The 14701-nt window shown below is 49.0% G+C and overlaps 1 protein-coding gene across 4 annotated transcripts in view; it reads right to left on the reverse strand.

The window, feature by feature from the left end:
- The window catches only part of zmiz1a (zinc finger, MIZ-type containing 1a), a 72490-nt gene extending 71167 nt beyond the window's left edge, over positions 1-1323 (reverse strand). For 3 of the 4 annotated variants that reach the window (XM_003964004.3, XM_029835708.1, XM_029835709.1), the window contains exon 1: positions 1145-1322. The gene's annotated coding sequence lies outside the window, so the exon portion shown is untranslated. Of the gene's footprint in view, positions 1-1144 lie in introns of all 4 variants that reach the window. The other variant, XM_029835710.1, reaches the window with a different exon arrangement.
- Positions 1324-14701: the final 13378 nt, after the last annotated feature.

A 14701-nucleotide genomic window follows, 5' to 3' on the forward strand; every position in this document is an offset into this window, starting at 1 on the left:
ATCGCAGCTGCACAGCCAATTTATAAGTTATTGATTAGATATTAGAAACACTTACTGGAACAACTGGCAGCTCTAGAACAACCTCCTGGGAAAAGGTTAGTCCATTTACCTTTAGCTTTACCAAGGCAGGTTCTTGTGACCCCCCCCTTCCCAAACTTTAGGAGGGTGCACGGTCATGAAAGAGTGTCAGTCTCCTCCTCCTCCTCCTCCTCCTCCTGCAGGGAGCCCCCTCTCTATGGAACTCTGCCCCGGCTGGCCTCACATCCAGATGGGAGGATTTTTTTTTTATGGGGAGGGTCCGCCAGACTTGTGGCAGAAGGCTGCTCCAAGCAGCTCCTGCTGGAGGACGGATTACAAAGTTTGGTACTGAGGATGTAGTTTTAGGCCGACGTGTGCTCTGAGGGCAGGGGGGGTTCAAATCAATGGATATCCACGCTTCAGTGTAATAGAAATAATCACGTCTACTTAATTACTTTAAATAATAATAATAGTAATCACCTACTGTTTACATGGGAAGGTCTCAATGACCTTACATTGTGGGCGGGGGGGCACTAATCTCTGAATGAACCCTGAGAGGACCCAATCATCAGTATAATCACTAAACCAATAGGAAATGTCAACAACAACATGACAACAGATTAACATATGGACACAAGTGCGCAGCGCATCGGAGTGCGCGGCGCAGCTCATAATAGCGCCGAAGGGAGCCTGTCAAAGCTCAATGACACACATTCTCAGTTTAGCACCGACCGAGCCATCAGCTGATCAACCGAGACCAGACCTGCACAGACGCACACGCCACTGGCGTGGACAAATCCGCCGCCCGCATAGATCTGGACCTGACCCCGCGCAGCGCATTGACTTCGGCTCTCTGCCTCCGGCAACTCGTCTGCACAAGACGGACGCACGGCACCCGGGAGCCGGGCGATCTTCCAGCGCGTCGCCGCGTTCCGCCGCCGCTCTGGCGGCCACAGACCGTGACCCCCTCCCGCCCCGAGTTCATCAGCCGCTGTTAAAGGTTTCCGGGAGGTCACCCTATTGTTAGCAGGTAGTATCTGTCCAAGCCTCGTCTCGAGCGACCCCACGCACGCGTTCAAGAACAACAACAAAAAATCTAACCGCACCGAGCAGGCGCCAAACTTACTTTAAGCGGGGAGCTCAGTGGCGAATCCGCGTATTGTTCCCCCCTAAACCTCGTGTCCACGGCGCTGCTCTCGCTCGCTGGCTCCGGCTCGCATAAACGACGTGCGCGGCTCGGAGACAGTGTGACTGACTGACTGAATCAACTACCGCCGAGCACGGCAAGTTGAAGTGTCAGATTACACTGGCTATTCAGTTACCACAGCGAGCCGGGCTCCCGGGTCTGCGGGAAAGTGTGAACTGGAGTCCCGCGGAGGGACGCCGGGTGTGACGGTGGAGCGGAGCGCACGTCACGGCTCCGCCGCCGCAGCGGGGGGGGGGGAGTCAGGGCAGGGGGTAAGAGTTCATAAAAATAATCATAATAAACCATTTTCATTGCGCTGGTGCGATATTTGACTGACAATCTGCTGGTGCTGTCGGGTGAAAGACTACAAATAGCCCCAAAGAGTGATGTAACGAAGAAGACTTAAAACTTTAAAACTGGGAATACGGAATTATAAGGTTCATCTGATCGTTAGAGCCTCACCCGTCTTTGTAATGAAGGTTTTGTAAACGGAGCAGTTTATCTTTATCTCTTTAGCTGTGTTGGAAATACTCTGCTTGTTTATGTGGACTAGCTTAGAAAAAACATGCGCCCAAAAAAAGTGGTGGCATTTAAATAGCACCCCTTAATAATTGTATCATATTACACTAGCAAACATTTCTATTATTCCCATAAATAGTGGCAGCGATGTGAACATGTTGTTAGCCAAATGGTCCGTTCCACGCTCCTGGCGGTGCTCCGTGTTTTGCGGGCGGCCGGTCTCCGGTGGAAGCCTCGGAATAACAAAGACCTGTTTGAGAGCAGCGGATGGCTGGGCTAAACGGTGACGTCAAGGAACAATGTCTCCCCTCCTCAGACACGCACGCACGCGCACGCACGACGGCGCAGACACGCACGCGAGAACGCAGGCTCTTCCCTCTCTTCCTGGTCAAAGACGGCTGGAGCGCCCGAAGGGGGGGGGCGCCCAGCTCGCTGTGCATCAGATAGAATCACTCACTCCTCATGATAGGACGCTGATTTCTTTTTCTTTTTTTTTTCCTGGAAAAAATAAGAATGAAGTGGAAGATCAGTGACGACAAACGTCATAAAAACCCTGCGTGTGGGTTCGGTCACGTCATTGACCATGACTGATAACTTTAGACCCTTGATCATCACGAAATAGGAGCAAATTGGCGCTTCTAAATACACAATTTTCCCTTTACATAATTCTATCAGCCCAGGGGTTGAATTCCTGTCTGCAGCTTCTGGAGCCAGCCCCATTCCAAAGACCTGTAGCAGCAGTGCAGGGGGGGGGGGGGGGGTATCTCTGTCATACTGTCTCAAGGACACCCAAGCCCCCCGGTTGAAGCAGCTATCTGCAGCGATGGGGGACAAATGCAGCCAGTGACATCACCAGCTCTAGCAGTCACTCATTTTTATTTCTGGACGTCTCCTCCTCCTCATATTTGGAGATTGGGCGAGTGGTCAATGTCAGCGCTGGAGCTGGTAACTCATGAACTGATTAGTTTCTTCCCCCCTTCCGTCCCACCGCCCTGCGCCTGTGCTATGGTACCGTTATTGATGCATTTCACCTGTCATGTCGCAGGAGAAATATCGATTGTGGCGCACGCGGCGTTTCCCCAGACATCCGGGGGGGGCATCGGATGGTCAATTTTAAGCCTTCATCTCAGTTTAATAGGCGACACATATGGGTTCCTCTGTCCCTGCTCGAGGTTGGGATCAGCAGCCGACAGATATTGTTGGGTTTACTTCAATTGTGGTCTAGATCATCCATCACGTTTTTGTTTAACGTCAACTCGAGTCCTTTTATGTCTGTCGAATAAGGAAGGGGGGAGAGGGGGGGGGGGGGGTCTCCCAGCTGGTCAGGTCCCTCTCTGGGTCAAACAATGGTTGAGAAGTCCTCACTTTTCATAGCCAAGCGTGTGCCCGAGCCTCCCCGACAAACGAGGCGGACGGCGTGCTGCCACTAAGATGGATGGATTATAGGTGGGGTAATTACAGCTTGACTTGGCTCAGTGTATAATTTCATAGGTGCAGTCTTTCAGAGGGTTTGAATGAATGCATTAACGCAGATCAAAGGGACCCCTCGCTGAACACGCTCCGACAAGGTTAATGCACGTTGCATTGTATTGCAGTGTATTAAGTCAGTGCACGGAAAAGGTTTCGAACGTCCACGCCGACTGAGGCTAACTTAACCCCCAGGCTGGCCTCAGAGCACTGCAGGTTTCCCGGTGTCCCCCCCCCCCCCCCCCCACCGCGGGCTTTGTGCTCGTGACAAGTTTTCTGGCTAAAGAGGCGGCAGGCCGAGTGATGGATGCCGGCACAGATTCATGTAGCTACATGATGAAGGGGGACTTTCAGTTGTGCTGACATCAGCTCTCCAGTTCACAGAGGTGCGATGGTTGTTTATAGTGCTGTCAGTGCCGCCGCTACACCGAGATGCTAATAAACAAGTCCTGTTGATACGAGTACACCGTGACTAACCGCTCCTCTTTCACACTGCTTCTCTCTGGTGTAAATGGATTCAGGTGCGGAACAGATGACGGCACCTGATGGCGGCGGAGTTTCGAGCCACTTAAAAATCGAATAAAAAATCTAAATCTGGGTTGCGTGATTGTATGAATGGGGGCCTGTGATGTTTGCATGCGTCTGAGATGCACACCCGAAGGGTCAGCTCACCTGAAAATGACAGTTCTGCTTGTTAGATTAAACAACCAGTTAAATCGCCCTTGATGACCCCCTTTTTTTAATGTTTGCAGCCAGATGCGACAAAAGCACAAAAGACCTGGCAGTGAACGCATCATCTCCTGCAGAGACGGAGAAACAGAACAGCCTTTTAACATTAAAAGAAGACGAGAGGAAGTCTGACTGAGTGCACCATCGATGGCTTCTGACTGTGAGGGGAAAAAAAGGCGCCAAGTCAGAGCGTAACAGAAAACAGGTGACGTGGCGGCAGAGTTGAGGAGGCTAAAACTGCCCTTTTACACCCTCCACCTCTCTCTCTCTCTTTCTCTCTCTCTTTTCCAATCATTCTTGGTGTTTTTCTTTCTTCCTCCCTCTCTTTTCTTTGCAGTGAATGACATCTAAGTAGTGGGAGATAAGGCCCACAGCCAGGGCCCCATGCTGACTGGTCGGACTGGCTGTTGGGAGCGCAGAGGCAATCAATGAGCGCTCACAATAGAGCAGCAGCATCCAGATAGCTAACACCTCCCTGAGGCCATGGGAAGGAGTGAGAGGGGGAAGGAAAGCAAAAAGAGGCCGAGAGAGGTTGTTTTTGCACTTTAATATATGGCTGTGAAGAGAAGGAGCATGAATCACGGCACGTGCATCTTTGCAGGTGTTTGTGCTGACCAAAGAATGGTGGGGTTAAAGGTCATGGAAGCAGAGGTAGGACTCGGGCACTTGGGGTGAAGGCTGAGGAGAGTTTGCTATTTTAAGGTTGTCCCCCCCCCCCCATTGCAGCACAGTTTGCGTGTTTGCGTGCATATGTGCGAGATGTTTGGTTTTTTTTTTATTCTCCACATTGTTATGTAATGCAGGATGTGACCTTGGGAATAACATTAGCCTGAGGGATGGAAGGGGGAGAGCTTTGTGAGTGTGTGGCCACTTCAACCTCTGTGTCATCCTTGACTGCACAGCTACCTCGCCGCAGTGAAGCCCGCACCATCACAGCACAGTTAATTCAGCAGGTTTTTTTTTTTAAAAACTCTAAATATAGAAGAATTTTCAGTTGTGGGGCCGGTGAAAGGGAAAAACCAGTGACCTTTTTATTTTAGAACGTCGTCAGCGTTTGCGGACGATTGACTGATTGAATCTCGTTGCTGATTCAAAGAAAACAGCGGTCAATGTGCAGGTTAATTACACAATATCCACGTCTTTAGCAGCCCATGCTGAGATCTTTCACAAATCTTATTCGAAGCTGCCATTTAAAACAGCTTTCAGCAGCAGTTTTGCAGCGTAACAAAGATCCTCTGATTGGAGTTAAAAAGGAAAACAGGCTGGCAGACAAGCCACCTTAGCCATAGAGACTATTTCTCAGGATGACATTAATATAATAGCGCTGGTGCCCAAAACAACTTTGTATTGATCCGCATAACCTTTTAAGCCAATCGATCGCTGCACTCCGGCTCAGAATGCTTAGGCACAGGCACGTTTTTAGGCAAAGATCCTTTACAGCATGTTGTAATTCATTCATATTTTGTCTCACATATATGGATACATATTTAAAAAGAGCTATCTCTTGACAGTCCTGTGTTTCTTCCTTTTCAGATATATGAAACATCATGACATATGCCCTGCTGACTCATGCTCTCCTCTCGCTGTTGCTTCCCAACATGTTTGTCACAGTGAGTCATCCTTAACCACAGAGATCCCTGAGATCCATTTTCTGCTCCTGGAGGGAGTTCATGTTGTTGTTTTCCTCCCCAGTTGCACACAAGAGCTCATGGAAGTTTCCGCACAAGAGAGGCTGCAGGTGTCGTGTCAACCAGGCTTTCTAAGTATATAAGAGAATCCAGCCTTCATATCTACCCGTAGAAGATGTGTGTCGAAGATGGAGGCAATGGTTGATCTTTCAGGAGAGCTAAAGTTTAGCTGAAGGAGGTGGGGAATTGGCAGCCCTGCGATCTAATACTAACAACGTCTACTTAGCATCTCAACAGCAGAAACACAGCCCCCCCCAAAGAGCCTTAGCCATCCTAAATCTCTCTGATTACAGGCTATACATTAACATTGACTAATCACGTTACACAACCGGCCGCTCTCCAGTTCTGGAGGGCGCTGCGACTGAGCTCCCAACCTCTGCTGCTTGTCTGGAGGGCGAGTGATTTGTGCCTCAGAGTTTAGGATGGAGAGCGGGAGGAGATATTGAATCTCCTCCAGAGAAAATAAATAACGCCCTTGTCTGCAAATGAGCGGCGCTCGCTCTCAGACTTTCAAGGCGGCTCGCGTTACTGTGGCCCCTGACAGGAGCAGACAGGTTGTGTCTGAGAGAGAAATACCTTCCCACGGATGACATCATTGTGCCGGAGAGAGAGAGAGGCGCGGGGAGCCAGGAACAAAGGGTCGGTGCTCAATCAAAACCTACTGCGGGATTGTTTTCCTTCCACACAAGTTTCCTGCGAGAACATTCTGTCTTCTCCCGCTGGATTAAGCTGCATCTCCAACTGATCATGAACCTGATTAGAGCCAAGAAGAAAACATGACTTTAGTTCTCCATCGCACTCCCATAACAAGCGCGGTCATAATGTCGAGGGCGGTTGAGAAACATAAAAGAACAACTGACTTTGTTGCTGCAGGTGATGTTCCGAGAGATCAGAACAAGCGTGCTGCTGGTAATCTGGTGTCGTGCCAGTGAGCGAAAGCTGTCTGATTTCTCAGCAACAGGAGATTTCCATGAGAGAAATATTTTAAAAATACCACAGAAGACAGCACCACCTGCTGGTTTGGGCTGGTCAGTGGTGTGTGTGGGGGGGGGGGGGGGGGGGGGGGGGGGGGATCAAAGGGGGCAGTGGACCAAGATCATGCGAGTGGCTCAGGAGGAGACCGTGACAATCTTTCAGGGTGGACAGGTTGAATCTCTCCACGCTTCGGCCTTGACACAATGGGTGAGGTCTCAGCAAACACCTCAACCGGGATGGACTCTGGACCCTGGTGGCCAGCCAGCTGTTACACCTCCCAACCGCAGCCCACCAACTCGTGGCCACGCAGGGACCTGCAGCGCGCACAAACACAAGAGGACTCATTTCCGTGCGTGACAGGAGTCCCGCCCAGGTCCCTCCGAGAGCGATGTTGCCGCACTACCTGACCCTGCTCTCACCTCATCCCCCCCCACCAACCCCTTTGCCTTCCTGGTCTAATGTTTGGAACGTTCTGCCAGGCAACGGCCTCTGCAAACACACGCGCCAGGCAACTCCAACAGGAAACCTCAGTGCCTCTGTGGAAAATTAGCTGCCATTACCACGTGCGCGCCCATTTGTTCAGACAGATGGAAGTCTGCTCTCTCCTCTCTCCTCACCAATCTCAGCTGTTTTGTCATGCAACTGCAGCAATAATCCAGACTATTTACAGCCTAATCCGATCCTTCTGCACCAGCCTCTCATTCCTCCTCATTAGGCAGCCTTTCACCAATTAACCCACTCTGTTATTTGCATGACAGAAGTGGTCATTGCCTGAGCCCCCACGTTGCTCGCTCTGTCCCATCAATTTCCTGTTATTGTTGGCGGTTGAGCTAAAGCCCCAGTATTGATCCCTCACCCTGGGAGAAGATAAGGTGAAGAATCCAGATGGATTCCATATCTATTATCTAATGGAATTCCTCCTCCCAGAAAAGGCTATGGATTTTCTGCCATTGAAGCCGTGAAAACGTGCGCACGCCCGTGCACGCGCGAGACTGTCGTATCGGCGGGTACAAGACGACGCCTCGGCGGGATGGATTAATGCAGTAAGCAGAATATGGTATAAAGTGGCACTGAGGCTTTACGGGCTGGTGAAGCGTTCAGGAAAATGCACTCTCTGAATGTGTATTGACCCTGCTGCTTTCTAAATGGCCCTCTCAGAGAAGTGCACATATACGCAGGCTCTCATGTGTGGAAGATTGCATCAAACACTGGAACACAAAGTAGCAGCACCGTGATGGGTCTCCTTCACTGCGACTTCCACGATAATTTATGGATGCTTTATAGATCATTTATAACGGTGTTGGACTCCCAGGTCAATTAAAACGCAATTGGAATAATCCAACTTTGCAGTGGCTCAACAGCAACAATTATCAACAGTAAATGTTGAGGGTGAAGGTGATGCAGATGAAGCCGCTCGCCTTTCCTTTTGGGAGGGGGGGGGGGGGTAATAGCAGAAGCAGTTATTGAATCGCAGGCACATTGACGCCACTTGTGTTACTCCACCGCCGAAGGGTGGGGAACAGAGCGTAGCACTGCTGCAGGTTTAATGAAGTGCTTTTGTAGTAATCTGTCAAGATTGAAGCTAAAAATAATAATAAAAAAACCTGCATTCACGCAGATGCTTGAAACAGGTTCCAACGCTGACACTTTGATAAATATTAACTTCCGTTTTCATTTCGTGGCTGTCTGCTGTTGTGCGCATCCTGCAGAGGTGAGGTTACATTAGTAAAAGAGTCATGTTTGAGGCTCTGATCAATGCATACCAGCATCCTTTTGTCTCCGTTCCATTTTAGCTGTTGAATGATGGATATTTTAACAATCTGCGCCACGTTTCTACAGTATTCATTAATACAACTCATTTCCTCAGCTAAGACATCTGGACTGGAATATCTTTGGATGCAGTCGTGGAAAACAACCACACGAGCGTGCACGTTAGGGATTGTGAGAGGAAGAACATGCGGAGGTGTTTGGAGAACATGCACGCTGCTCTGAGGCCAGTGCGGATCGCTCTACCGCCACGCTTCCCAAACGCCTCATAATTGAATCTGTTTCTGATGTGCGGTAAAACAGCGTCCAGAGGTGCCAGGAGGTCAAAGTTGAAGTTGCTGGAGAGTACAAAAAACAAGCTGGTGGAGGATAAACACAAACAGCCCAGCCTAAACACTTGAGCCAGCGATGCTTCTGCGCTGTATGATCTATGAATCTGCTGCTTCCTGTTGACTGGAACCTCTTCCCCTCCGCGTCTCTGACTCTCCCGCCTTGCAGAGTTCTATTGAGCTCCAGATAAACCGGCAGGTCACGCTCTACCATTGCACGATGGCGCAATTTCCGCCCGCAACGCCGTCAGTTTTATTCTACTTATTCCCTAATATTCCACGGACGTTAAGACGTATTTTATCCACCAAACAGAGAGGGGAAACACTGGAGTCATAAAAGCCCCACATCTCATTACTGCTTGATTATCTTCCTCCCCAAAAAACGGACTCACACTGGCAAAATGCGTTTGGGATGCAGGAGAAATAATGAAAAATCAACAACCCATTTTCTCGATGGCTGTGCCCCCACCGGCTCTGCGGTTCCCAGTGCACAAATTTGATGCAACTGCCGGCGTGGCAGAACGTAGGTGGGTTCCGCGGGACGTTGTGCGATGATGAGTCCCAACTCGGCCGCACATATGGCTAATATTGCGGTTCTGAAGGACTGCTGATAAAACGGGGCCTGTTTTACAACACACGAGTGGCAGAGATGGAGTATTTTTGGGCCTATACTCGCACGAGGGGGGGGAGGGGTTCGAGAAGCACCTCTGATTACGACGCCTGAGCTGGTTCTGGTGGTTGCAGCTACAGAGCAAACACGATTGAATGGATCCTGGGTTGCATTATACAGGCGCCAACACATACGCTGAAACAAAGACACAGAAGTCAATCCTGTAATGGGGAAGGTGATAGCCTCAGTGGGTAAATGAATGGCAGCGGCTTTTAGAGGCCCTGTGCTGCAGTCGGGAGTTTACTGTGCATCATCACTGGGATAACAGCCACACGCAGGAGTCACTTTCAGCCAAGGATGTCTCGAGGGCAGGGGGACAACAGGACAAACACATAGACGGGGTCTCAATAATACCAGACACGCAGGCTCGCCGGGAGATTACGTGCATATCAGCGAGACTAACAATGTGATTTTAAACTACTGCAGCTGGGCAGTTCCCTCAAGGTGTGTGCAATAGCTGGTTGTCCTTCTTTTCCAGTTGGCAAGCTGGTGGTTGTGGAAGCCCGTGGCTACAGGCGGCGTGATCTCAGCGGGTTTAGATGTGAGCTCAAGGCCGTACACACAGTCGGGATGATACAGTAGAGCAATAAATAGAGAAAACAAACTCCAAATTGTCAGAGTGACCCCTGGGGAAGGCGCGCTGGAGTTATGTATACAAGAACCACCATCCCTCATGTGTGCTATTTAGGAAAGGATACAGGATATATTTGTCACATCTGAAGGAAAAGATTATGCCCAGAAAGTCTTAAAATGTCAAAAAAGATAATCTTCTTTTACTGAACTGTAATTAATGAAATCATGGATGTAGTGCAACACTTTTTTGTCTGAAATAGACATTTCTAAAACCAACCGATTCAACTGGTAGCGCTGCACAACAAAGAAAGAATTTTTAAAAATGTGGATTAAAGGGTCCTTTCTGCATATTCAGAGATTTTTTTTTCCCATGAGTCCGGCACACTGGGCTAATCCCACATCATGCTGACACTGTCTGCAGGCAGGGAGGAGGCTGGGGAGCATATGAAAGGGAGGGGGGGGGCGGAGGGGTGAGAGGAAAGAGGTGGAAGATGGATGCGCGAAGAGACAGAATCATGAAGACAGAGCGAAACAGCTGCACAGAGGTAAAACTACTTAGAGCATGCAGGAGGTCTGAAGGTAAAATAACACTTCCAAGTCCCCCCCACATCAGACACAGATGTATATGTATATCAGATGTGCTCATTAATTTAGAAAATAACGGTTGGAATGATCAGCCGGTTCTTTCATTTTTCTAAGATATACACTTGGTGTAATTTGCATCCACTAACACTAGGTACCAGCGCAGGATCACATAAAACATAATTAGAAGCATTATAATTATCCTCCCCCGTGCTGGTGCAAAGCTGTTTCCAAGAAGAACCGCAGGCTCAAAACATGCGCCACAGCGCCATCTGTTGGTCACACAGGATACTTTCACAAGCGTTGCAGTCAAAGAAACCATCTGCTAAATTAACTTTTATACCCATGATGCAATGCACTCTCCAGTCTGGCGCCAGGCTGGAGAGTTTGTCACTTTGTCACTATCAACAGTTTAAGTTGCCTTTTTTCCCCTGCAGAGGGAAGGTAACAAAACCTCCCGCGCAGGAAGCCTGCTGGTCTGGATCCTGTGCATTTCATCACATTAAAGAAAGATGATCAGTTTAAACGTGATGAGATGCAACAGTTTCTCCTTCAAACAGTAGATTTTTAAAATTTCCTTCTCAAAATCATGAGAAGTGGATGACAAGCAGGTTTTATTATTGGTGATTGTAACAATAACCCCATTTATATACATTAGGTGATATATTATTGCGCCAAATACACACAATCAATAATTCATGCATTGTACATCTTGCATTAATAAAACCTTCTCAGATGGTCCCACTGAATTATTTGAATCCAATATTAATCTGTCTTTTCCATGACAATCATGCGTTTATGGAGCAGCTGAGGTGTGCAGCCATACTGCACATACACACACAGCGCACACCTACACAAAAGTGAACATATCCCCTGACAACCCAGAGTGAATGAAATGAAAACCAGAAACACCCGGCAAACTCTTACATCAACCCTTCTCTGGCACCGTCCTCCCACCACATCTGCTTTTGTTATTGCCTCAGAGGAGCTTCCTTCTGTTGGCTTTGGAATCTGGTGAAATCGGTCCCTCGCTGTCCTTTCTTTCTTTTTTTTTTGCCATTCTCAGGAGAGAAAAAAAGAAACGTGCAAAAGCTTTAAACAAGTTTTCCCCTTTTATTTCCTTTAAAACTATCGGCACGTCAGCCGCTCAGGCGGGATTACAAAAGGTTCTGGGCGATGATGATGACAGCAGATTGGTACTCTTTCATCCAAAAGGGTCTCTGTGTCAGACCGAACACAGATTGTATTATAATGCCGCCCGTGTCTGCCAATACGACCTTGACTGTCAGAGACTTTTAAGTGGCATAATTGCTTGGTTAACCTACAGGAGGCTGCGCATCCTCGTCTCCCATTAGACCCAAGCTTTTCTGGACCGCACGTGGGCACAAGGGCAGCGTCTGTTCCTTTTTGCTTGCTTTTAATGCCTTTAATCTGTCGCTCCGAACCCCCCATCCCCGTCTCTTTTTTATGAGAATTGTCACATTCATTCCCTTCACTCTCCTGCTGTTAAGTGGAGTCCCTGCCAACCGGCCCTTCCCTGCCTCGGGGTGGATGATAGCACAGCTTTCATTTCATAGGAAACACAGCACCAACAGCAGCCACACTAAAGGCCCCCCTGTTTGTTTTTAGTTCTGGAGCCGCTCCCAGCTGCCTTAAGGTGAGAGGCGGGTAGAACCTGGACCAGTAAACAGGGGACAGCAAGGCTAATGTATAGAACACACTCAGATTCGCACCTAATACCAAGTCAGGGTCCCTGATTCATCGGGATTCTGAGAGGGAGCCAGAGTGACCAGAGAGAACGCATGCAAGCACTGGGGAAGCACTGGGAGGAAAAAATCAATAAGGATGATGGAGTAAACATGCAGTTGGTTTCCTGGCAGCCTGTCATGACACACCGTTACATTACTTACCGGGCGAAGGTGGAGCCAACATAAAGACATGTTGGCTCGCTGGGTGCCTGGCTGGTCTAATGGCTGCTCTGTTAGCCTGCAGTCATCCGTCCCAGCAGCCCCCCATCTGTCACTGGGAAGCTGCAGTGCTCCCCCAGGTTGGAACGTTGTGGAAGCCTGGCAGGGTCATCTCTGCGGGGCCTGGGAGCGCTGCTGCCACGGCTGGCTCCTCTGAAGTCCCTGCCCGGCGCTAACCATCGCCAGATAGCGTGATCACACGCAGACCTAATGTATTCACTCTAATTAGACGGTGCCAGGCGCCATGAACGCCCAGCTGTTAAAATAGAAAGACCAACTGTTTGCATCAGAGGTTGGCAAAGTCATATCTTCACCTCCAGCACCAACTGGATTGCTTTATTCTGGGGGAAAGAAAAAAGCACACAAGCTGTTTGTGTTTCCATCTTCTTATCAATTACATATTAATATATAATGACCTGATGTTAAAGTAACTGCTAACTGCAGCTGGCCCGCAGGCCAGAACAGGATGGAGATGGAATCTGCAAACAAATGGAGGGCGGCTCAAGGTCACGGAGACGGCTGCCAACAAGGTTTCCAAAGTTTCCCGATGTGCAGATAAGAGTCTTGTTTGTTAAAGATGCAGACAACATTAGCTGACTCAGCCTGATTTAGAGCTGCCAAAACCAGCAGGATGAACACCTTCATGCGGTCCGCCATCAAACCGGCCCCTGCTGGCAGCGGCACGCTGCTGGACCGGGTCCACTGCCATTAATGTCATGTTGAGACAGTTGTTCCAACACCGACAATCGGCCAGTTCAACACGCCTGGATGCAGTTTACGCCTGGTAACTGATCAGCGAGGGTCAGATCCTGCAGCCATTTCATGGTGGGGTAACATTACAATAATGCTACCCCCCCGCCCCCCCCCAAAAAAGTAAATGAATAGAGCCAGTCTGACCGGCGCAGCGCACAGATGTGACTCCCTTAAAGTTGGAAGAAGGGGAAGATGAAACTAAGGGGGGGGGGGGTCAGTTGCAGCATTAATGAGCGTCCAGTCCTCGCTGTGAGGAGACACCATCAGGCAGCAGGGGGAGGCGATCTGCCCCTTTTAAAAGTAGGCTTCCCTCAAACAACCAACCAGCAACCACAACTATATGGTGTTTGCAGCAACATATCATGCATTATTTACATATTATAAAATCCCTAAAATCAACAGCCTTCGTCTTTTTGAGTCGTCTGTCATTTATTATAACCCCCCTCCCCACCATTTTATCTTGAGGTTGCAGGTTTCAGTAATGTACGCCGTCCTCTCTGCATCTGCCGCTTCTGCCGACACCTCTACCCACGATGTGCAGGTGATGGTCTTACCACATATCGTGGCTGACCCACAAGCCCCCACCTGCCAATTTACATAAATCACGGTGCGGCTGTGACAGTAACCAGGCGGCGCAGGCAGGCAGGCATTCAGACCGCGTGCAGAAACCAGGCCACCAACCCGGAGACTGGGAAGCACGCCTGCCAGAGTGACAAATGCGTCCATGGCGCTGCCCGCTCCCACTGTCTCCCCTTATGTGAATTATGAGTGTGTAATACATATTTGAATATATACACAGTGCATGCAACACATTGTAATATTTCACTGTACCTCCTTTTCCTTTCAATATGGAGATGCAGCGACGGGAGGAACACAAGGACGCGTCGACATCGAACCGAAGACCTTGGTATCGCTCGTGACAGAACTGTGGACATGGGCCACGGCTGCCCCCAATGTTCAGGCACAGGAACATTGTTTTAACCTTGACCCCAACCAAGTGAAAAATGCTCAGATTATACAGGTATTACAAGCACGTACAGACGTCATATAATATGAGGCTTCAAGCTACCGTTCAAGGTTGTAATATATGTTTATATTATATTTAGGTGCATATATGGTCCTTACACAGTTCAACCCTGAGCTCTGTTCAGGAAGACCACGCCAATTTACTGCCTTTATTGGCTTTTATACGGAACATGAGCATACAGAGTGTCATTCGCCCATATGACCACTGGGGGGACTAGCTAGCAACGGTTAGAAAAAGATGGGCCACAAAAATGAAGTGTGTTTAGTTCACAAGTACAAAGGTCAGAGTTAATGGGCACTTCTGGGGCTACAACAACAACACAACAGCAAGGTCACATGATGTGGATGATGAATCCACAATAAAACATAACATCCGGGCAAAAGAGATTTTTTCCGGTGTTCTCTGAATCACTCTTTCCCTCTCTGCCCTTACGCATTGTCACAAAGTTTAA

This window comes from Takifugu rubripes, chromosome 4 (assembly GCF_901000725.2).
Source record: "Takifugu rubripes chromosome 4, fTakRub1.2, whole genome shotgun sequence".
Classification (NCBI taxonomy): Eukaryota; Metazoa; Chordata; class Actinopteri; order Tetraodontiformes; family Tetraodontidae; genus Takifugu; species Takifugu rubripes.